Raw genomic sequence first — 25,022 nt, 5'->3', positions numbered from 1 at the left:
GCTAAATGCGAATGGGCTTCGGGATCATCGGAAAATGGAAGCAGTAGCAGCGTTCGCTATGGGCCTCGACTTGGATATTCTTATGCTCCAAGAAACGCACTTTCAAACGACTGATAATTGGTATATGACAAGAAACATTTTTAAGGGTTATACTATTTTTTACAGTATGTCGCGTGGAACCGCCATTGCTCTAAAGAATAAATGGAAACCAAACGTCACAGGCAATGAGGGTCGAATTACTAGTATCAACCTCAATATCAATGGTCACTTGTTCCGTATTGTTTCAATCTACGCACCATGTCAGCCAAGAGAGCGACTATACCTTTTTTCAAGCCTGCACAAGTTTTTTACCGGAAAATTCCACATACTACTTTTAGGCGGAGACTTTAACTGTGTTGAAGACCCCGTAATGGACAAAGAAGGAGGCGTCATCCGTCATGACAGAAGCGTACCCGAACTACAAGCACTCTGCGAAGATTTTTCCCTTTTTGATACATGGCGCTCTCAGAACCTAACGACGCGCCAGTTCTCATGGCACTCGCCAGCGGTGCATACTCGCCTCGACAAACTTTACCTATCAAACAATAAGTACTGTGAAATATCTAATTCTGAGATTTTTTCCGTAAACAGCCCGAACTATGTCATATCGGATCACGACAGCGTCCTAATAACAATCAGGCTAAGCCCTAGGGAGCCTAAAGGTCCGGGAGTCTGGAAGCTGAATACGGCGATTCTGTCCAACAGCGAAGACAACACTCTAAAGATGGAACTGACGAATATTGTCCGAAAGGTCAACGATCCTTCATCCTGGGAGCTCTGTAAGATCGAAATGGCCAACTATCTACGCGAAGAAAGTAAGCAACGAGCCTTACAGAAACGACAAAATTTGACGTTCCTTCGTTGGACTCTACAAAAATTATCAAAGCCTCGAAATCCGACCATCGAAGTACTAGCGGCTATAAATGAATTGAATCTCCTAATCGCTGAAGTGTGTAGACTCACTTTTTTGGAAACGCAAGCTAAATCCTTTTCAGATTCTCTACAAGGAGAAGAAACATTCTCTAGTACTTTTTACAGGAAGATTAACGCTCCGAAGAAACCAGTCGAAATAGCGGCGCTCCAGACGCCTGATGGACCAGTTCGTGGGCAAGAAGCTGTCAAGGGTGCTTTCTCCACCTTTTACAAGAACTTATACAAAAAGCAGGCCGTGAGTACCAATGACATGCATTTATTTAATAACCTACCTACTTTGTCGGAGGATGACAGAGAGACTTTTATTAAGCCCATTACAGCTCAAGAAGTTACTGACGCGTTACGGCACATGAAGAAAGGTAAAGCACCTGGTCCGGATGGTCTGGGTGTCGAGTTATACTTGTTCCTATGGCAGGACATTTGCCCTATATTGGTCAATCTGTTCACTGAAATTTTGCATGAAACCTCGTTACCCGACTCTTTCAGGGAAGGACTAGTGACGTTACTGTGCAAAGATATCGAGCAAAAAGAGAATCCGGAATTTTGGCGGCCCATAACCTTGCTAAATTTGGACAGAAGGCTCCTGGCGAAAGTCTTGGAACTTCGAATGTCTCGAGTAGTAGCTCGGATCATCGGCACTAATCACTCTTGCGGGGTGAAAGGTCGGAATCCCTTTCATAATCTTGTAATGCTGCGAGACATCCTAGAAGACACGACCAAGAGAAACCAGCCCGGATATCTAATTGCTATAGATTTTCAAAAAGCTTTCGATTCCATCGATCAGACCTACCTTTGGAAGACCCTCGAACGCTTCGGCTTCGGCGAGCAATTTATTGCCTTTCTACGAACTATTTACAAAAGTAATACGAGTAAACTATTAATAAATAATGAAGTTACCGACTCTTTTCCAGTCTGCCGAGGGGTACGCCAAGGGTGCCCTTTGTCGCCGATACTCTTTTGTGTCGCTCTTGAACCTCTATTGTCCCATTACAGGCCTGAAGTGCCCAGGGACGGAAGATTGTCAACAGGAAAAATACGCCGCTCACGCGGACGATTGCAACTTCCTCGCGGAAGACATGTCAAGCTGCGTATACATATTTGACAGCGTCAAAGACTATTGTGATGTCTCTGGCTGCGCGATAAATGTTCGCAAGACCAAAATTATGTCTATTGGGGGCCGCAGACCCGAACCCTTACCAAGATCAATTCCGATTGACACCTTTTCGAACTCAGTGAAAATAATGGGTTTGGTATTTTCACCCATTGGCATTTGTCCTTCTAATGAAAATTTGTTCTCCAGGAGGTTCAAAGATACACTCTCTAGCTACAAGGACATGGGATTATCACGCAGAGCAAAAATTCAAATAGCCAAGCAAGTGGCTGTTCCGAAGTTTACTTACGTCATCCCTCTTGTACGCTTTTCGAAACACTCCCTATACGACCTGACGACAACTCTCTTCCACTTCATTTGGAACGACGCCCATGAACCGGTTTCCCGGAACACTATGTCAAGGATTTGATCCCGTACAATCTATCCACGTCGATCAAAACCAGTGGCGTCGCTAAGGGTTGAAGTTTGGCGGCGCTTAAGCCATAAACCCTGCAGGGACATCCCATTGGGGGGAGGGTAGTATCACACCATAAGTTTAGTTTTCGAGGAACCTTTTTTGGAACAACTCTTTTTAAGAAAACATTCCAAGATTTCGCCAAAATTAAGATCCTCTTCGGTATGCCCTATTTAATAACTTCCTTTTGTTTAGAATAGGAGAGTTACGAGAGTAGCAAGTAAACATAAAAATAAATTTATATAACGACCCATTTGAAAAACATACTTTTGAATTTTGATGGTTTTACTAGAATTTTTCGCCAATTTTAGTAGAAACAATAGCTTCATTTTAGAAGGCGTTTATAAGATATTTTAGGTGGCGCTTCTGAAATATTACAGGTGGCTCAAGCGCCGTCTAAAACAGCCTAGCGACGCCACTGATCAAAACTCTTTTTGAAATGGCCTGGAAAACTAACAAGCCCCATGCCTCGACCGTCGGAGACCGTTACCAGGCGTTTTGGTAAGAAGCAAGATTCATCTTGCGACCTCTTACGGGAAACTAATTAATCGGCAATAGGAAAGCTCAAGAGCCATAAACCCACCACGCCTCGAGTGGTATCACTGCAACCTCATATCAACTGGAACCTCGCCTTTCGTCGATGTTCCAGCAAATCCCTGGAGGGTTCCTGAAGAGACTTTGCCTTTAAAGTTATTCACGAAGCTGTTCCAATACGAGACGTCCTTTTTGCCCGGAAGATCACGACCGTCCGACGATGCCCCTTTTGTACCTGCAATGAGACGCTGAAGCACCTACTTTATGACTGCGAAAACCCGAGACTGCTGCGTAATCACGCGAGGCAGTTCTTTGGGGCCAAATATTTATCCTGGCCGTGCGTGGCGCACTTTACTCCGCTTCCAGTTCCGAAACCAGCCGTCTATATCGCCATTATTATTATGGCCCAAATTAACTTTCAAGTCTGGAAAAGCAGGAACCGGCTATGCTCTTCGAAGGAAAAAGGGACATCGCGAAAGTGGTCCTCGCACGAATTCGTATCCAACTTCTTAGACGAGCCCGAGCTGACAGCCAACGTCTACAAGAAACAGACTTCATTCAGAAATGGTGTTCCAACGAACTTCTGGTCGTCGAGAGAAAACGAGAAATGGCTATAAATTACTATTTTAATTTTAATTTCAATTTTCTATAACTGCTTTATGTTCTTTTAACAATAACTTCATAACGCAACCAAATTTTGGAGGATAATTTCTGTAATTGATTTTCTGCCATATTTTAAAATTAAGACTAAGGGGCAGAATGAATGAATGTACTAATAAACCAATTCAAGTTGATCTTCTCGAATTTGTTTAACCAAATTCGAGGCCCCATCAACCACGAGGATGAGCTTCACGATTCTTTCCTGAGCGGGAAGCGGAGATCGATTATTCCTCGATTTATCGGAGAGTATCTTTCTCATTGATGATCGTTCCACTTTCGGTCTAGTATCGATTGTCGGAGGGAGAGGATCGAAGCTGAGTGGCTTTTAAATTAATGTCATATCAACGTCAACATTCGAATACATGGCTCCACAGCTGTTCACCAATTAAGCAAGTAAATAAATTCTTGTCTTTACGCCTAACTGCGCATGCGCTAGATATAATTGAAACTCCTTTATTAATTTCAAAATTGTCTTTTTATTTAGTCGGGACCAAAACGAGTCTAGGTGGAGCCACGCTTTTTCGAGGTAGAAACTCCTATAGTCAAACATCTGGGCATTCATGGAACTAATCAAAGCGTTGATTAGTTCCATAGGGCATCGTAATTGCTGTGTTACCCTAGAGGAAACCTAAAACGATGTAAAATTATAATAAAATGCCAATGTTAACCTTTTGTAGATTTTATTTCATCCAACATAACCCATAATACGTGTAATTGTTTACCAGAAAAAGTGCTTAAAGGGGAATTGTCACCACCCTAAAATTGGTTAAAACCATTCAAGCGGATAGAGGACGTCCGAAAATGGTTCTAAAAAAATTTCATGTTAATATTTCCAACCAAATTTCGTGTTTTATACCCCGACTCGAGAATCTCAAACCACTTGGTTGAACCTACCTGCAACGCCATCTCGTGAACGATATATTATTTTCCCCGGTTTTATCGTTTTTCGGTCGTCTGCTACGACATTCTCCTTGGCTTTTCAACCGAGTTATACTCTTAGATTGTAGTTTATCGTGTTTTTAAAATGCCTTACACGCCGCCCTTTGTAAAATGTTTGCCGCTTTATTCTTTTGGCGGTGCACGTAGGTTCAACCGCGATTTGATGTAGGTTGCGGAAAAAGTAGCGTAACTTTTTAAATACTTTTCCAATAACTTTAAAATTTCAGGGACATAATTATTAATATATTTTCTATCATTCTGTAAAAAAATCTCGTAAATTTTGGTTTTGGTGACAATTCCCCTATAAACTCTAAATAGTGAACAAAACGAGTCTAGATGGCGTCACGGATCTAGCGTCTGCTATAGAGTGCTCTCAATTCAAAACTCACGACGTCACCAATGTAATTTGCCTACTGTCATGGCGGGCACTATTAACACTACAGCTGTGACGTTACAAGTTTTCAAAATCGTATCAGACAAATTAATGAGTCATAAGAACGTTTTTTCTTAAATAAACTTACCGGCCCTAAATGGGTTAGAGTAAGCAATAACTGGTGGCTTTACCGGGGAGTCGGGGTCTGGCTCTTGTAACCCATAAGGGCGGTGGTGCACTGGGAGATGTTAGCTCTGATCAAATGGTCCTATCTCCACCTCCGACTTCGGTCAGGTTTGGGCTGGATACTGAGCTTCGGCTCAGGCTAACGGAGATGGTCCGTGCAAACTGGCCGCCTCGGCGGATTGGGTAGCCTGCTGTGGGGCGGCGGTCCTCCGTATGAGGGCACGGTGGTCCTGTTTCCGGCCTTTTGGAGCCACACCGGGATCTCCGGTGCCAGCTGTGCCGGGTTACTTGGGCTGCTTTATGCTCGTCGTTCCCCTTTAGGAGCTCTCTCCAAAGGGTTTGGCTCCTTACCTCTGTAGGTAGGGTGTCGGCTGGAGTTGCTATAGCATCCATTCTAAATCCCACTGCTGTGTGCGAAGTGGGGATTGGTCCACCCATTGCTGCACCTTCTGCTGGGTTGAGTGGCTTGCGTCAAAGGTGCGACCATCAGTAGTAGGGTACTACTACCCATGCTGGATTTGTCACCTGTCCGGGCTAGGTGGACGCTGGCGTAGGGCACTATGATGATAGGCCTCCGGTGGTATGGTCTCTGTTACTAGGTACACCGGGCTATAAATTCTGACACACTAAATAAACTTACCAAAATATAAGCAAACGATGCAAAAATTATATTAAAATGCAAGTATCAATATTTATAAAGTCAAATTTACGAATAATGATGAGGAAAAATCGAGGGGCCAACCACTTCACTAAATTCTGTACACCAATTACAGCGAGTACAGCCTTTGTTAATGCTAAATCTGTAATGGATTACGTAAAAACTTTAGTACTGTCAAAGCTACGGGCTTGTACACCGATTACGGGTAGTGGTCAGCCCCTCGGGAAAAACTAATAGCATCTGCTTTAGCCGCTACCTATGTAACCTATCTTGGTTTCAATGGCAAACCAAAGGGGGCGCAGCGATAGTTTCGGTCATGAATAGCGTCTGCTAATACGTTACCTATCTAGTTTTCTATATAAGCAAAAGAGGGCGTAGCGATAGCTTTCGGTCGGCTGATTTCCATTGGTGCCTCTTTTAAAAGCTAGTGCTTGAGCGAGAAGAGGGTTTTGTAGGATTATACCAAGGATCCAAAAGTTTGTCTCTCTGTCTGTCCCGTTCATAATAATCCCGTAGGTCCCATTATGGGCAGGCCCGTAGCCAGGATTTTGCAGTTGAGGGGGCCCGGAAAATTCCTAAGGGGGCACTCTTAAAAATAAATTTATTTCCAAAAACCTATGAGGCTATGACTACTTTAAAATGACCTTAAAGGTCGACACGGACCACACTGACGTTTGGCATTGGAACACGTGGTTTAATTAGATATATAAATTGAATTTATATAAAAAGTAAATCAAAGTTGAATTTCCCAGATTAGTTTTGTCTTAATTTCTTTGTGCTTTTACCACAAATTTATTACTTGATTAATCGCAAGGGAGCCGATAGCGAAACTAAAATGGTGCCAATTGAGAACCAATTCAGAACATTCTATTATTCTGAACCATAGAACGTCACTACGCGGAGGGAATAAAGTGAAATGAGCCGCAGTTAGTATACTTGGGTAAAGCTGAATAAACGACGACAACGTACAATAGCATATAGACTACAGTACTAAGGAAAATTAACCTTAGTTAGTATAGTCCAATCGATATTTATACTTGATTACGTGACATATTACTGTTTCTGCTAAAACTTTCAACTTCAAATGGTGGAAGTGATATTTGTGACGGTAGGGACCTCTTACGGCTGAGTTTTACAACTATCAACCTTGTTTTATTGGTCTATGATTAATGAACGTCAGCTGCTTATGTTCTCATTTTTTGTTTACGATATACATAAAAGATCTCTTATCGTTTTACTATTTTTAAATGTAATTAGTTTAAATAAATTTTGTGAAATGAGTGTCCAGGGGGGTATAAAGTGTTGCGATAAAAGTTGTAGAAGCTTTAATTTTGGTTAACTTAAATCTTCATTTAAAATCACTTTCAAAGCAGACCTACATAGGAAGTTGCATAAAGCCTTGTCCGAAAACCGTTAATCGTTAAAACTTAATTATTAAATAAATTAGTTGAAGATGTGGAACACTGAACCGCCACTTCACTTGTTAAAGTGTACAAGTAGGATAATTTAGGTTCTGCGCAGACTCCCGTAATAGCCAATCAGGTTCTCCTTTCCTACTCAAAACTCTCTCGGAAGTTCGTTAAAAATATTTGAAATGGAAAACGGTTTTCTTTACTCGTTTATGACTGACCGTTTAAAATAATTATACTTTAAAAATAATTAAAAAAATCTGTAAACATCCAGAGAACTGTAATAGAAGTTTTAAATCTAAACGAAGAAGGACACTCTTCGATTTGATCGTTTTAAAAATTCATCAACCACTAACATCGGGTTAGCTTTCAAATAATTCGATATATCACGATGCATCGACAATGTGGCCAGACTAGAAAGTCTACATTCTTCCATTGTTGAGCGTAGACGAGTTTCAATTCTTTTAAGGGAACTGAAACTCCTTTTTGAAATGGTATTGGCCACGGGAATGCGCAAAACCACTTTATAGTACTTGGCTAGGTCCGGAAATACATTGCCCATTGTCATCAAATAAATAAATAACTCTGTAACGCTGTTTAAGTTTTTAGATTTAATCAAATTTCTAGCTATTTTAATTTGACCCTTTAAGAAATCTAGGTCAAAGTTAAATCAGCTGTATGTTTGGTATTGGGTTAGGACGTCGTTTTCGTTAAGAAAATTTTCTTACTCGAGATCAGAAGCAATAACATTCTTCAATAAGTAACTGTTTTCCAATAGTCGAGTCTTCATTTCCGATAGAAATTTATCGATTAATTGGAAATAGGTGGATCTCAAATGATTATTTAGGGTATTTACAAGAGACGAGTCGGGCCCCCGATTGAGTCGGGCTTTTTATGCCCGACCTGGCCCGAGCCCGCTTCGGGCCGGGTCGGGCAGAAATAAAATTTAATATTTACGGGTCGGGTCGGGTCGGGCAAGTTTATTTTTTGAAAATTTCGGGTCGGGCCGGGTTTTTTTTATTTTAAAATTAAATGGACCGGGTCGGGCCGGGCCAATTTTCTAAAGGGCCAGGCTTTTAAAAAAGGCCCGGCCAGACCCGACCCTTACCCGCGACTGCGTACTGCGTTGGTCGTGTGAAAGGTTTCGGGTGTTGTACGAAGAGAGAGAGAGAGGAAGAGAGAGGGGGTGGGAGTCTGGGAGAGAGATAGACGTAATGAGTTCTGCGAGCAGCACGACTAGCGTCTATTGACTATCATTTCAAGGTCGTCTCAGTCGTCCGATTCGCCTAAACTTCTCTTACGTTTCGTTTTGGTTTTACTTTTGATTTCACGAAGTCGGCCATTTCATTACAGGCATAATTTAAAATAGTACAGGCAAGGGCGCCTGCACGTGCTCATCAGCTCGAGACGTCGCGTGCACTTGACCGCGTGAAGCGGCCTTCCATGCACTATTTGAAATCAGACCTGTAATAAAATGGCAGCTCTCACAAATAAGGATATAAAAGAGCGTATAAAGTCAAACTTGTTTTAATGTATCGCTTTCGTCACGAGATACGTGGAAGTTCAGTTCAGTTTTGAAAGCTAGATCTTTATAAAAAGGGCGACTCGTCGAATTTTAATTTCATATAAAATACGAAAGGTCACGTGATTACGTTAGATTCATCGTGCAGTTAAATTTAGAGAGCGCGCGCATATTTTGGTTTTTGTTGAGCTCGCGCGAAAACGCACGAGACCCTCTACACGGAAATATTAGGAAGCGCGCGAGCCCATTTACGCTAAAATATCAAGACGCGCATGGAACTTTTTAACAAGTTGAATAAGACATAAATAGAGTTTATGCTAGCGTCAATTGGCTATGATAGTTGAACCATAGACAGTATATATACTGTCTATGGTTGAACGTCTCTTAATTCTACGTCACGAGTAACGCGCCCGATACATCTAAACAAGAAGGCCAATGTTACTTTATAGAACGGCCTATTTGCAAGTTGCGTGTCTCGCCGTTCTTTGAAACAATATAGCTAAAAGAATTCTAGATATTCCCGCGTCACAAACGAGTGACGAACGTGTATTTTCCAGCACGGGGCTGACACTTGGTCCTCGAAGAACGAATTTAAAAGGTTCAACTCTTTCGCAACTAACTGTTCTTCACAAAAATTGTTTAAATAAAAAAAAGCCTAAAGCTTGTTATATTTTGTATTGAATATCTACATCTACACTATATAATAAAATGAAAAAAAGCTTCATGCTATGGGTTGCGGCGGTTCTACGGGTCTTTTCGGCAATTATCTGGTTTTCGGGCAAAATTTAATTTTACGTTTTTCGGGTCGGGTCGTGTCGGGCCGGGCCGGAAAAAAAGTGAGCCCGACTCGTCTCTAGTATTTACTTCCGTTTCTCTACTTGCCGTCGTGCATGTGATCACACTATGTCTTAGCCTTTTGTCGGGAATTATTTTTCGTATTCTTAAAGCTAAAGGTTTGCTTTTGCGATCCGGTAGCGGGATAAAAACGGACTCCGATAACTTTGAAGCTTCTTCCCAAATTGAGTCGAATCGTTTAGAGTTCCTAATTTCCTCTAAGGTAGTTACACTAGCTGAGCAAATGGCAACGACTTCCGTATAAACGACTTTCGAACTTTGTAAGTATTCCGACAGCGAATTTGTAACACCTAACACTTCATCTAACGCAACAATCAAAATTAAGTTGTTAAAATTCTGTAATTCAGAAATATATCCTCGACATTCAGATGCTTCCACAGGTTTACCTTTCTCAACCAAATTTTCTAATGCTAGAACAACAGAATTGAACGTATTTCTAAAATAATGAATTCCTTTCTTTTTGCTCCGCCATCTTGTCTCTCAGATTTGAGGCATTTTAAGGAAGACGTCATTTCCCAGTTCTTTCTGGAATTCCCAAAACATTCGCTTCTAATAACCGTATTGCTTTGGAAATTGTAGATTGCTTGAATTAAACCAAGCAATTCCGTCACTGCCAATATTAGAGCAGCAAAACATTCGCTCTTAATAACCTAATTGCTTTGGATATTGTAGATTGCTTGAATTAAACCAAGCAATTCCCTCACTGCGAATATATTAGAGCAGCAATTAAGCAAAACTAGATGTAACCGATGAGCGTAGAAGATAGTATTATGCATATATTTGGCATTATTTGGCATACTCACGAACTTGGTCTTTAAATCAGGACATTTCCTTTTCAATAGTTCTAAAATTTCATCGAAATTCTCTCTATTTGCATTTGCATCGTCTGATCTATATCCCCGAAGCGCGAGACCTTGTTGGGCGCATAATAAAACAATTTCTAACACCTCTCTATTTCGAATAACGTAAAGTTTATGGTGGTCATTAACCTGATACGCTATTGTGCCGCGGGATTTCGATTCCAATTTCCAAATAGTCTAACAAGGAGACTACCCGAGGTGGGCATCGCCGATTTTGTTGAAACTAGGAGGTTAGGTAAACCTTATGGTAGTATGAAAATTGCCAAAGGGAAAAGTTGCAATGGGCTGTAGTAAAATGTTCTTCGAATTTTTCCAATCCATATATCCATCAATAAAAGCTGTATTTCTACCGCTGATAAAATACCGGCAACAAAAACAATAAACTTTATCTTTCGCTACAGAGTACTCAAGCATTGGGTACTTGGCGTACCAAAAGGAATTAACGCCTCGATTTTTACCACCAATCACATTTTTGGGAAAGGAATTGAGCGTAGGTTGAACGCGCAAACAATCTTTATCCAAACTAATATCTAAAATGTTGAGGCTTTCGGCCTCTTCACAGTGGCGGCGCTAGGGGGTAGGCCAGGTAGGCCACTGCCTACCTTAGAATTTTGAGGGGCCCCAAAATCATCCTATAAGGGGCCCCAAATTGATCTAGAAAGGGTCTCAAAATTGCCCCAAGAGATAAAATTATTAATAAATAACAATGAAACAATTGTCGATAATATATTTAGAAATTTTTTAGGTATCTCCTAGTAAATAAAACCAGTTCTGTTATATTTGGACTCGTTTTACTGTTTTTAGAACTTTTTTGTTCGTCATGTACATCACTACTTTATTTCGTTGGGAAAAGGGAGGTACTGGGTCGGGGGCCCATTTATTTGGTTTGCCTACCCTCGCGAAAATTCCTGGCGCCGCCACTGCCTCTTCAATGTCAGAGTGGCTTTTGGGGGTTTTCAACTAAATCTGTAACATTAGGCTCGATATTAATTGGTATTTCGAAAATCTCGCCAATAGTTTGATCGATTTCCGAAGCCAGACTGTTGATTGGTATAACTTCAACCGTCTTCAACGCTATTTTGAGCTTTCATGATTTCGGTATCAAGGTTCTCATAGGAATCAACGATCTTTATTTTGTAACGTTAAAAGGAACCACCTATGGACTGCAATGCAAAGGATGCTAAAATAAGCGAATAAGTAGATTAGTCCATTATCAAAAGGGATAAAAAAGCTAAACCCTAAACAAATTTGAAGAAATTTAAAAACTTACTAATAGCTCGTACCGATAGGTCTTCGAGCAAACAAAAAGACGCGAAACTCCGACCAAATAGATCTTCGAGTGAAAAACTAAATTAAAATAAATAAAATAGCCAGAACTTCCAACGGTAGACCGGTTTCGTCCTATTTGGGACTCGTTAGTGCCGTATCCCTTTTGATAATGGACTAATCTACTTATTCGCTAATTACCTCTCCGAGGGGACAAAGTCCCCTAGGAGGGGTTATACAACCACCGTGTCTGTCTGTGGGTCTGTGGGTCTGTGGGTCTGTGGGTCTGTCTGTCAGGCCTGCGAACGCGTTCGCATTTTCGGTGCAAAGTGTAATCACTGCGTACGCAGTTTCTCGAGATCTCTGCGTTCGCAGTTTCTCGAAGGGTTGGCAAAACCACCGTGTCACGGTGAGCGTTAACGGATTCATTTCCGGTTTGGTTTGGATGGTGTTTTTTCGCTCACCGTCGTGACGGTTTGGTGTATTACGTTTTTGCAGAAGAAAATAGGGGGAAGTACGCTTCTAGTCAGCTTTGGAAAGGCGTCACTTTTCACGAATTTTCGCGCTAAAACGGTTTGGCGGGAAATCGCGGATGATTACATCGTTTAAAAAATCAATTTTTCTTAAATTGAACAATTGTGACATATTGTCCTTCTCATTCTCTGCTAATTGAGCTAAGGCGTATTTGCTTTCGTCGTTTATAGCCGTGTTGAATCAAAACAAAATTGGAACTACTTTTTCAGTTTGGTTTATTATGCGTAAAAAGGCATTTTCGTGGGTCACACGACGACTTCTACGGCTCAAAGCTACAGATACGTACTTCCCCTATTTTCTTCTGGTTTTTGTAATGTTTATGCGTAGGTTGTGAGTGTTGAATTTGTTGTCTTTGTGTTCTGATGGTTGTGCATGTTGAGTCTGTTGTGTTTATATGGGCGTTTTCTCTCCAACTTCTTCTTAATGCCTTTGGGACGGACCGAGTGTTGAGTGTAATGCTACCTCTCAACGTCCAATGGCAGGGTTTCCACCAGTTGTACACGGTATTCGTCTTAGTATCAATTTGCGATCGCATCGGGCGGGATTAGAACCCGAGACCTCCTGCTTGACAGGCGGACGTTCTACCACAGAACCACCGACACTTGTTACGCCATATTGAAAATTAGACCTTCAGCTTTATCGGAAGCGTATTTAATAGAGTACGAAATTTTGGTTTAATTGAAATAGAATTGAAATTGAAATTATTGCATCGAAGAAATTCTAATTTAGCGTTCTCTATTGATTAAAAACAAATGCGCCACCCAGGTTTCGAACCCAGACCATTCGGCTTGGCAGTCGAGCGCTCTACCACAGAACCACCGATAGCTGCTTAGGTTCACTGAAATTAAGACACGCATCGTAAGCATAATAGGTAATAAAGTTTTTTTTTATTAATGAATTTATGAAGGCCTAATCTGGTTTTTTTACGAATGAAATTTTAAAGGTTAAATCTTGTTTTAGCGCAGTCAGCCGAGATAAGAGGGTTAAAGGGTAGACCCTGTGGGTGGTCCACTTTGTTAGTTTTTTGTTATTTATTTACGGGTATTATTAACGACCTATATATTGTGTTAATTCAAAGACGATAATTTAACGTTTATTGCTTTAAGAGCTGGCGGTTAGTCAAGTGGCTCTCTGTGCTTTGTTGATGGTAAGGTTTTTGCTTCTTGTAAATATATTTGGTGTGGATATTTGGATATCTACGATTTCTAACGCAGTCAATGATTTCCTGGGTGTGCGAGTCATTATATGATATTGGAAATTGGACGGCATTGGTCTTTTTCATGCGGTATGTGTCACCTTGGAGTAGAGAAGTTGACTGGAGGGGAAAAGAGGGTGGGTAGTCTGTAAGCTCAACGTTACCCAGAATCCTTGGCTCCACGGTAGGGGCGCCTTGGTGTCGCCCTCATTCGGGTTTTTATTGAAATAAAATTGTAAATATTCGCCATGCTTTAGTTTTGAAGCTTGGAGTAGTTTAGAATGAATTTTTTATTTCCGATTGTATTAGTTCTTTTTATAATGGATTGTTTTAGTTTAAATTTTTTTGGATAACAAACATGATCACACATATATCAAATTTTCAAAAATTATTAAAAAAATTAAGGTAAATTTTGTTTTATTATCTAATATTGTACTATAAACCAAGGCCTAACAAGTTTTTTTTCTCTTTTATAAATTAAAATTATTAATTGAATCACTTTTGCAATTTTTATAACAGGAGTATTTTTTCATTATGAACAATTCTAACTATGTCAATGGCTGAACTATATAATACCGTCTTTAAAACATGATTTTGATTGTAACAAATTTGCCATTCAAACCTCTAAGTTCAAACCTTTAACGGTTTGTTCGGCCTTGGTTCTAAAAAATCAAGATCAAATATTCACAACACCCTTGGAAATAAATCTCTTTTTCGTCGCTAGAGTAAGGTAAAACGTAGGCCCCTACCAAAAACGCAATGCATGCTGGGAGGGCTTAGGCCGAATTGATGGGGGAAAAGACTCAATGCTACAGATATGGGAATTTCCCCTCCAGTCAACTTCTCTACTCCAAGGTGTCACAACGTCAACTGGAAGTCTACGAGTGTTGAAATAAAATGAGCGTTAAAGATGCGGCAAGTATTTCGTAAGCGAGAAAAATACAATTACCATCTGTAGATATTTCTTTCATTAAAATTTGCTTAGTATTATATTCAACTGATAAACATGTACTGTAAAAAGGGTTAAATTCAATTGTGCATTGTTTTAGTAAGTCTAACTCGCTGTTGTAACTACTTAATTTATAATATTCTGAATAAATTAAACTCGATTGTTTCGTCTCAATTACTTAAATTAAAATTAAAATTTTATACCGGGCAGGGTTTGAACCGAGAATACGTTTTTCGTAAATAACTCTGAATTGCGGAGATATCTTTGGGGGTCGTGTCGAGAAATTAATACCACTAGGGACCATTCTTCCGAGGAGAGGTATATTTTGGCTTGCCAACTTGTTTTTTTTTTTCGATCTTTATTTTGACCGACTTTTGCAGAAAACGTTCCATTGCGCCTTTCTGATTACGAACTAAGCTATCTTCTCTCTTCCGTTTTTGGCGTTTTTGAGCCCCCGGTATAAACTTTCTGGTCACTCTGGTGTTCATTTGAATCATTTCAAAACCCCGTGTTCGTTAAAAAGCCAAATTAATTTTTAAAATCAGCTAATAGATTTGAGTTTGGAAAAGGCTGTTTGAAAAAGTATGATCTACTTATAGCCTTGAAAAAGGCTTTTTGAAAAGAGTAAATACTAAGGGCTTTTACAAAGGCTGTTTAAAAACGTATCTACTAATAACCTTGAAAAAGGCTGTTTGAAAAATTACCCTAACTACTGACTGAGAAAAACTACGATAGAGGTCCGAGGATTCAAGGAGGTCACTTTCGCTCCATGTTGCAATCCAAAACCAGAATGGACAAGTACAACCTGTGTCCCCACTCCCCGAACACTTATTGACCGTTCGTCGGAATTCTGAGAAATTCAGCTTTGCCCTCCAGGCCTCCATGACCATGGCAGGTTTACCTTTCCCCTTCCCACTGTCCCACATTTTCGGTGGTCACTAACAAATCCCAGGAAAGAGGAGAACGGTTTTTTTTCATAAAATCCCCATCAAAGAGCTGCCTAGGAGGTGGTATACTCGAGGAAGGGACGTGTAGTGTGTGGTATTTATTGATTTTTCGGGTAACATGTTTGCCAGCTTGTTGACGTACATTCGACCCCAACTTTACCACGTGGTAGCAAATCCGATCAATCATAATCTGGATTGGTCACCTTTTACGTCACTAATGTTTTCAAAAATATAAACTTGCTGAAAATTTAAACTATCTAAAGGTACAAGTACAACAGTGGCATACGTTGTTATAAAGACACGTGCACGCTTCGCAACAAGGAAGGATATATTGCTTCCTGATCTAGCGTTAATTAATAAGGAGTTTCAAAAAGTTCAGATTAAAGCACCACATTGGCATTTGAAAAAATTAAACCACGATTTTACCACGTGGTAGCAGATACGACCAATCATATTCTGGAAACAAGCGCGTGAAACTGGTTAAATTCAAACGCCTCCGGGTGTACCTTAAAGTAACACGAAACGGGGTCCAAATACGAGAGAACCTAGTGGACAGAATTGTCAAAATATTTCCCATACACGGGTCTTTATAACAACGTAGGTAAGGGATCGATACCATAATATTGAAAAGTAAGTCTGCGATTGAATCTGCTACATTATTTCCTGTAAGAAATTTAGAAATTAAACAAAATGCTGCTACTTTGATAAAAAAAAACAATATTATATAGTAAGCACTAAGCAGACGACGTCACGGGATAACTCAATCTCAATGGTTAATATTTCAAATAGTTGTATATCTCAAATCAATTGTACACCCAAAGGTTAGTACCAGAAAACCGTTGTGTCAGTAGACCACAAAAAGAGAACCAACTTTAAATGTTCACACTGCTTTATTTAACTCCCAATTAGTCTGACAAATTTGAGGGCCAACCTAATTACAGACCACCTACCCCAAGAAGGACTAGCATCAACCTCGAAAAAGGTGTCTCAAAAGTGGCTTGGCTTTTTTTACAGCAAACAGAAAATCCTTTACATTACGAAATAAAAAATAGGTGATCTGGGACCTAATTAACCTGTAAATTATTTCAAATCGTGAGCTTTAAATCAAAAATTGCGAAACAATCAAAATCAAACCGTAACTCGAAGATTATCGCGAATTTAATTTAGATTATTTTTATTCTGGATGTCAAAAGATCTAGCACCCTTCATGTTCTTCGAGATATCGTAAAATCCCATCAACTTGAAAATTCTCAAAAAAACATCGACTGGAATCCACGGCTTCATCAGGATCAGAACCTGAGCAAGGGGGGGAATCAGCACCACCTGTTCTTCGGCGAGAAAAGCCGCCATAGTGTAGCGACAAACGGTTCTAACCGAACACTCCAGTCTCAGAAAATGTTTGTCTAAGCCTTGGTACAGTCCGGAGCGGAAGGGGTTCGGACAAACCAGTGTGGTACGGATGCCGTCGAGACCAGCCAGAAACAGCTCGATTTTGAGAGTTTCGTCGAAGCCGACCAGGGCGAACTTGGTGGCGCAGTAATCGGATAACTTGGGGGAGCCGAGCAGTCCGCCCATACTGGCCACGTTCACGATATGCCCGTGGTTATTCGCCATCATGTCCGGAAGAAACGCCTTGCAAGTCCACATGGGTCCCATCGCGTTTACTTCGAACATTTTTTTAATTTTCCAGTCCGGTATGTCCAGGAAATCGGCGCCGACCAGGATGCCGGCGTTGTTGAAGAGGATGGACACGGCGCCGACCCGTTCCTTCACCTGTCGGGCGGCGGCGTACACCTGGTCCGGGCTGGAGACGTCGCAATGGAACGCGTGCGACGTGCCTCCTCCTTCGTTGATGATCCGTTGGGTCTCCCCGTTTCCGGCTTCGTTGACGTCCCACAGCACCACGACAGCTCCGCGACGGGCCAACTCGACGGCCAGCATTCGTCCCAGGCCGGACCCCGCACCGGTCACCAGGGCGATTTCACCCTTGATCTCCTTAAATCTCCAACTCTTCGGTGTTAACAGGTTGAAGATATTTTTAAATAACAGCGCCCATATTTCCAAAATTCGCTGCAAAACAACGCCAAGTGAAGACTCCATATTTCACAATATGAAATGTGGCGCTGTATAATAGCAAACACGTGAGAGCGTACGGCGTACAGCGGTTTCAGGCCGTGAGTGATCTCGTCACAACTATAATTATAAACGTACACCGCACACTCATTTGTGTAGTATACAGGCTTAGCAGCTACGTTACAAAAAGACCAAGCGCTCACTGCTCTTCGTATACGTCTCCGTCCTAGCTTCTACAAGCCTTTGCTTCGTAACGTAGACAATGCCTTGTGGAAGGCAGGAGGGATACGAAACGGAGAGCCAGTGGGCGCCTAGCCTTTACACGGTGTTTCGTAGACGTTTCGTAATCGTAAACTAATTTTGAATTTATGTAGATGTATTCTGAATTGACCATCGCAATTTAATGTAATGTAATATTATATATTTCAATATAATATAATATAATATAGTGTAATATAATACAATGTAATATAATATAACACAATATAATATAATATAATATAATATAATATAATATCTATACTACATTCCTAAGTGTCTTCTGTCTGTCTGTCTTGAGTCTGTTTCTCTATAGGCGTCCGAGCCGTTCAACCTAGGACCTCCAAATTTCTCACAGCCATTCTTATGGCTCAAAGGCAGCGAGTCGCGCTATATTCATAGATTTCCAATTTGGGTTAAGTTAATTAATTAAATAATGTTAAAAAGCGAGTCGAAATCTATGTATTTTTGCCACTGGAAAGGGGCCGTGAATCCTGCACTCTACATACATGTCACCATAATCTAGCGGTGATTGGCGACAAATTTCTCACAGCTATTCTTATGGCGGAAAGGCAGCGAGTCGCGCTATTTTCATCGATTTCCAATTAAGTTAATTAATTAAATAATGTATTTTTGCCCCTGGAAAGGTGCCGTTCATCCTGCAACCTACATACACCTTTACAACCAATATTTTCAGTTAATTTAGTTGCTGAGCTAGGGGGGGGGGATAATTTTGGTTTATGCCATGACTCACCATGTCAGTCTTCACGGGATTTTAGTTCTAGCTGGGGCCCGGCTGAAGGACGGGCTTCTCAGCTAGTAATACAATATAATATAATATAATGTAATGTAATGGAAAGTAAAATAATGTAATGTAATGTAATGGAAAGTAAAATAATGTAATGTAATGTAATGGAAAGTAAAATAATGTAATGTAATGTAATGGAAAGTAAAATAATGTAATGTAATGTAAAGTAATGGAAAGTAAAATAATGTAATGTAATGTAATGGAAAGTAAAATAATGTAATGCAAATTAAAGTAAAATAATGTAATGTAAAAAAATTAAAATTATGTAATTTAAAGTAAAGTAAAATAATGTGCATATCAACAGTAGAGATATACACAATAATAGCATAATAATTAAATATTCATCTACGCTACAATGTTACAATGTTTAAACATTCTTAAATTAAAATTCGGAATATATACATGTTGACTTGACACATCAATTTTGTCAATGAATTCGTTACAAGTCATTTGGAACCTCGTCAAAGAAGATGTTATTCTTAGTAAAAGTAATATTTAGCCTAATTTGAACCGGCTTTCCGTAGGGAAATTATTGACCACCAGATGCTGCGCTAAACGTAAACCTAGATTATTGCGTGTAGTCTAGACGTATTGCAAATAGCTCCTACGAGCTTAATTTCTCTAATTTCCAAGCTTAGTTTAAAAATAAGTCTTCACACTTTACAACTTTCTTTGGTCAACTTTTCAGCACTTTAAAGGTTCACAGAATCCTTTGAAAAATTTCGCCCCGAATTAGAAATAGATCCTCCCCTTCAGTACTTCGTGGTAGCCGAGGGGGGAGATGTACAAATCGAAGGTAATCACGGGAAATGGCTTGAGAAAATCACGATAAATCACTGTGAAGTCAGTGGAAATCCACGAATGCTTTTCGAAAATCAGTAGTCAGGGGTACAAAGATTTTACGCGTGACTACCCCTTCGGTGGTAGCAGATCCAACGCATGATAATTTGGCACTTTTCAAGCTTTATTTCCGAAATCTCGGACTATGCAACTTTTAAAGGTCAATTAGTTGGATCACTAAATTTGTCCAACTAATTGGGAATGAAATAAGCAGTGTGAAAAGCTAATGTTGGTACACTTATTGGGGAACAAACACACAGTCTCTTGTCTATGTACAATGATTTAAAGATATCCATCTATTTGAAATCCAACCAATGAAATTAAGTTATTAAAGATACGTGTTTCGAAAATTCTAGCGCTTCATTTTCGGGTTGAAAAGGAACACGATAAAAAATGGCCAAAACGGACCGAGTTACGCCACTGGCAGATCTTAGAACGCTCGAGAGCAACAAATGCATCGCGTATTTATTGATCGGAGCAGATTTGAGCACACAAATTAAATGCTCATATATTGACCGGAGCATATTCGAGCACACAAATTAAATGCTCATTTATTGACAGGAGCAGATTCGAGCACACAAATTAAATGCTCATTTATTGACCGGAGCAGATTCGAGCACACAAATTAAATGCTCATTTATTGACCGGAGCAGATTCGAGCACACAAATGAAATGCTCATTTATTGACCGGAGCAGATTTGAGCACACAAATAAAATGCTCATTTATTGATTGGAGCAGATGGAATATGGAAATTTGTTCGGGGCGATCACAGAGCGCTCGAGAGCAATCAAATGGAAAACGCTATAGCTAAAATAAATAATTGGGACATGCTAAACCTAATTTCTTAATTTTCATAGCATAACAGAGAGAGTAACAGACGATCATAAATCGGTAATAATCTCAATATATGATCATTTTAATGCTATTGAATCCCACAAAAACTTTAAGTAAGGTGGAATGGTGAAAACCGCATTCGATGACCAATAAGCTGGTACATCGTTTAAAAGCGTTTGGATTTTCCAATTCGAAAAATATTACGACTAATGTTTTAACTGTTTTCGTCTTCAGATTCCTAAATTCATCGTTGTTTTGACCAAATAAACATAAGTTTTAAAGTTGACATCGTTTAAAATATCACTTCTCATTAGCGTCAAATAGATATAATGGTTGTTAATTGCAGCAATTGGCATTACCTTTACATCAAGTGCTATATCAGGCTTATTTATCCGCTATTTTACCCTAAGATGCGGCGTATTTTAACGCGCAAACTGAATTTAAAATCACCAATTAATTAGGAGAATATAAGTTGTTAAAGAAAACAAGTTCCATAATGCGAATCTAATCGCCACCAATTTTATTTTTGATACGAGAATATTAATGACATATTATATTTTTAACACAGTCAAACGTAAAATAGATTTCATAACCATGATCAACGCGATTATCATACGTTATTTAAAAATTTAAAGAATAACAGTACGTGAACAAAATGTAAAAAGTCAATTAACACATTTGGTAGGATATTGAAAATTAAGCATTAGAAATATTCTAAATCGCACGCACGAGTACAAAATTATGTAACCATAAAAAATTATCCCGTTACAGATATTTTATTACGAATAATATTGGGACAATTTTTATTCTGGTCTGTCACCGAATTATCCTCAATTGATCGAGCACCTATAACGTTTTTCATAGGATAGTACATTCCAATCAATTTGAAAAATCTAATACCCACATCGATAGGAACCCAAGGCTTAAGAAGGGTGAAGATATGACCAATCTCTGGTATCAACACTCTTTGGTCTTCGGCCAGGAAACCGGACATAATTTCCCGACCAACGGTGTCAACGGACAAGTCCTTTTGGAGGAGATTCCCACGGAAGCCTTTGTACAATCCAGAACGAAAGAATGTCGGACAAACCAGAGTGGTACGGATGCCGTCGTGACCAGCCAGAAACAATTCGATTTTGAGACATTCGTCGAAGCCGACCAGGGCGAACTTGGTGGCGCAGTAGTCGGATAGCCTTGGGAAACCGAACAGTCCGCCCATGCTGGCCACGTTCACGATATGCCCGTGGTTATTCGCCATCATGTCCGGAAGAAACGCCTTGCAAGTCCACATGGGTCCCATCGCGTTCACTTCGAACGTTTTGCGAATCTTCGCGTCCGGTATGTCCAGGAAATCGGCGCCGACCAGGATGCCGGCGTTGTTGAAGAGGATGGACACGGCGCCGACCCGTTCCTTCACCTGTCGGGCGGCGGCGTACACCTGGTCCGGGCTGGAGACGTCGCAATGGAACGCGTGCGCCGTTCCTCCTGCTTCGTTGATGATCCGTTGGGTCTCGCCGTTTCCGGCTTCGTTGACGTCCCACAGCACCACGACAGCTCCGCGACGGGCCAACTCGATGGCCAGCAACCGTCCCAGGCCGGACCCCGCACCGGTCACCAGGGCGATTTCACCTTTGATCTCCTTAAACCTCCAACTCTTCGGGATGAACAGTTTGAAAACATTCTTAAATAACAAAGTTAGTATTTCTAAAATTCGCGGTACAACTGCGCGCGTTTGAGCTCGAGCCGAAACTTTCATACCTTCGAAAAAACCCTTATTTTAAGTGTAACAAGGTAATACGAAAATAGAAAGTACTAAAGCGATTCCGCGCAGCCAAAGCCGAACTCGAACAGGAGCTAGTAACTCCTCCAACGACGGCTCAAAAGACTATTTTATCTGGAAGAAGAACCTCCGATTTAGTGGCGAAGAGGGGAAATTATAAGAAATTGTTTCCGACTTCTCAGATAATACAAAAGATCTATCTTAGCACAACTCGCTCGCCTCGCTTAGTTGCTTCGAAGGCTAGCTGCTCTCTGAATTTTTTTTCTACGAAAAGTTCTTTTAAGTAGTTTTTTCTCGTTGCGTAGGGAACGAAACTGGTGCCCCCGAAATTTTCAAATATAAAATATTGGCTTATAAGTTATTGTTTGGGAAGAAAAAACTGCGCGGTTGAAGACCCCCTCACAATGATTTTGTAATACTATTTCATCGGGAAAATATGATTTATCAATATTTAAATATTTCTACTCAGTTAAATTTAAATCTAACGTTTCGAATTTTATATTGTAATTATTACTGAAAAAGAAGGAACAACTGGGATTTTTAAATAAATGCCAAAATTAATTAAACTTTTGTTTGACAACGAACAAACATTTTTACGAACTTCACGGAGTTTAACAGCCAGTACATTTTGGAAATTGGTGGAAAATCTCGACTATTGAATACTGAATCGAGCCTGCGATGGTACGATGGATACTTATCTCGTAAGAGATATTTTGTTAACTTCTGATAATTAGCTGTATTAACATTTCATTTCTTATTTTTCCGGGATCAAGTTTCTTTCATATCATTAGGCATAACCCAATGTATTTTAAGTTTTAAAATTTCCATAATTTAATTAAACTAATTTAAACTAAATTAAATCAAATCAACTAAATTAAATTAAATTAAATTAAACTAAATTAAACTAAATTAAATTAAATCAACTAAACTAAATTAAATTAAACTAAATTATATTAAACTAAATTAAATTAAACTAAATTAAATTAAATCAACTAAATTAAATTAAACTAAACTAAATTAAATTAAACTAAATTAAATTAAATCAACTAAATTAAATCAACTAAACTAAATTATATTAAACTAAATTAAATTAAACTAAATTAAATTAAACTAAATTAAATTAAACTAAATTAAATTAAACTAAATTAAATTAAACTAAATTAAATTAAACTAAATTAAATTAAACTAAATTAAATTAAACTAAATTAAACTAAACTAAATTAAATTAAATCAACTAAATTAAATTAAATTAAACTAAACTAAATTAAACTAAATTAAACTAAATTAAACTAAACTAAATTAAATTAAATCAACTAAATTAAATTAAAATAAACTAAACTAAATTAAACTAAATTAAATTTAATTATTTAGCAACTAGTAATAGACCATATTCAAATCGTCTATTAGACTTTTAAAGCTGGAGTTTTATTTGATAAAAGAAGTGTTCTTCTCGCGTTGACCGCTAGGGAAATTAAAAAGCTAATACAAGGATATTAATATTACCAAGAATGTAAGTCATTGAGACAATTTGTAGCTTTGCCCTGAATCCCTCTCACGCTCAAAGAGTAAGCTGCTCCTCCCTAAAACCAAATCTCATTGGCTGTCTAAAACTGATGTTTCCCGACGCGATTGAAGCACTCGCCGGTGACGTATTTCCTTCCCCCCTCTCGTGTCGAGAAGGAAATTCGACCATGACGAAGAGAATATTCTCAATATCGTCATTCTCCGTAAATGTAAAAGCATTCTTGGTATAGCCATAAGTACGACATCCCTTCTTCACAGTGACGGCAACAAATTCTAAATAGCGCCCCTCGGTAGCGGTGCCTTGAACTAATCTAACCCAACTTCCGTTAACGTGATATTCCGGAAATTTGGGGCTCGATTTAGCAACAGATGATTTTTTGGAATACTAAATGATTGACTGAATTTGAACTCTTGACTACTTTTGAATGACCAATTGATAGAAAAATGCAAATCACAAAGTGGGTTAAGCTTCTAGGTTAAAGAGTTGCTAGTCGTTTCACTGATTTCTCTTTGGTGAAGAAAGGATAAAGTAGGATAAAATGCATGAGCAACGCTTCAAGTGTCATACTTAGGTTCATTATGTTACTTATGGTATAACCTTAAAGTCAGATACTTTATTTATCTAGTCCGTTAACTAAAGCGCAATGGAATTAAATCTTATATTAGTAAAACAACACCCAATGTTTTGAAAATTTAAAAAACATTCTACAAGTTTATTATAAAAAATAAATCAAGTTAAAAAGAAAGCACGTATATTTTCATGGTTAAACCAGTTTTCAAGAGTTCATTGAATTTAAAAGAGCTAATAGCAATAATTCAATATCTTTTATTATTAAGGCATTCTATAGAGTAATTTCACTTCGTAGCTTTGACTATGACCGCCATTTTGTGCGGATTTTTTATCTATGCATGGATGACGTCGTGTCACGTGAGACTGACATCACTGAATAAGGAAAAAAATATTTACAATTATGTGAGATTGATACGCCAAGTCACCAAATTAAATCATGCTAATTTTTCCAATAATGACCCAATTATTAGATCAACAACCTCAATGAAAACCAAGCGTGTTTTGTTTTAAGATGTTTCTTTTCAATAATATAACTTTAAAATTAAACATTTAACTACGTCAGGTAAACACGTGTAATGTCCGAAGAAGGCTGATGGGGTGGCCCTGGTGATTACCATAGAAATGGACGTCCAATTTATTTGGAAAGGTCAAATACGAGTGGCTGCCCTTAAAGGGAATATTACCCCGGGATTTTTGTCGCCCCCTTAGGGTTCCAAATTTCGCCACCAAAACGCTTTGGCGTTAGATTTATATGGCACTGCAAGCACGCGAACCTCTTGGATTTTGAAAGGAATTCTAGGGGTTGTCCGTAAAGATCGCCTTGTAGGTAATATTCCCTTTAAACAAAATAATATTTAAATGATAAAAATATAGCAAAAATATTTTAGCTTTAGATTAGCTTATGTTTCA

General features: G+C 39.2%; 1 non-coding gene and 2 pseudogenes across 1 annotated transcript; 1 reads left to right on the top strand and 2 right to left on the bottom strand.

Annotated features, from left to right (window-relative positions):
• Positions 1 to 3,834: 3,834 nt before the first annotated feature.
• LOC149966301 (small nucleolar RNA U3) lies at positions 3,835 to 4,054 on the top strand. Its single transcript, XR_016474907.1, has one exon. It is a non-coding gene; the product is annotated as a small nucleolar RNA U3 (small nucleolar RNA).
• Positions 4,055 to 16,582: 12,528 nt separating this feature from the next.
• Positions 16,583 to 17,524, bottom strand: LOC149966300 (epidermal retinol dehydrogenase 2 pseudogene; annotated as a pseudogene).
• Positions 17,525 to 20,995: 3,471 nt separating this feature from the next.
• LOC149966299 (epidermal retinol dehydrogenase 2 pseudogene) lies at positions 20,996 to 21,994 on the bottom strand (annotated as a pseudogene).
• Positions 21,995 to 25,022: the final 3,028 nt, after the last annotated feature.

Source organism: Leiobunum rupestre, chromosome 1, assembly GCF_980474605.1.
Source record: "Leiobunum rupestre chromosome 1, qqLeiRupe1.1.hap1, whole genome shotgun sequence".
Classification (NCBI taxonomy): Eukaryota; Metazoa; Arthropoda; class Arachnida; order Opiliones; family Sclerosomatidae; genus Leiobunum; species Leiobunum rupestre.
This window is presented reverse-complemented; position numbering and strand designations above follow the sequence as displayed.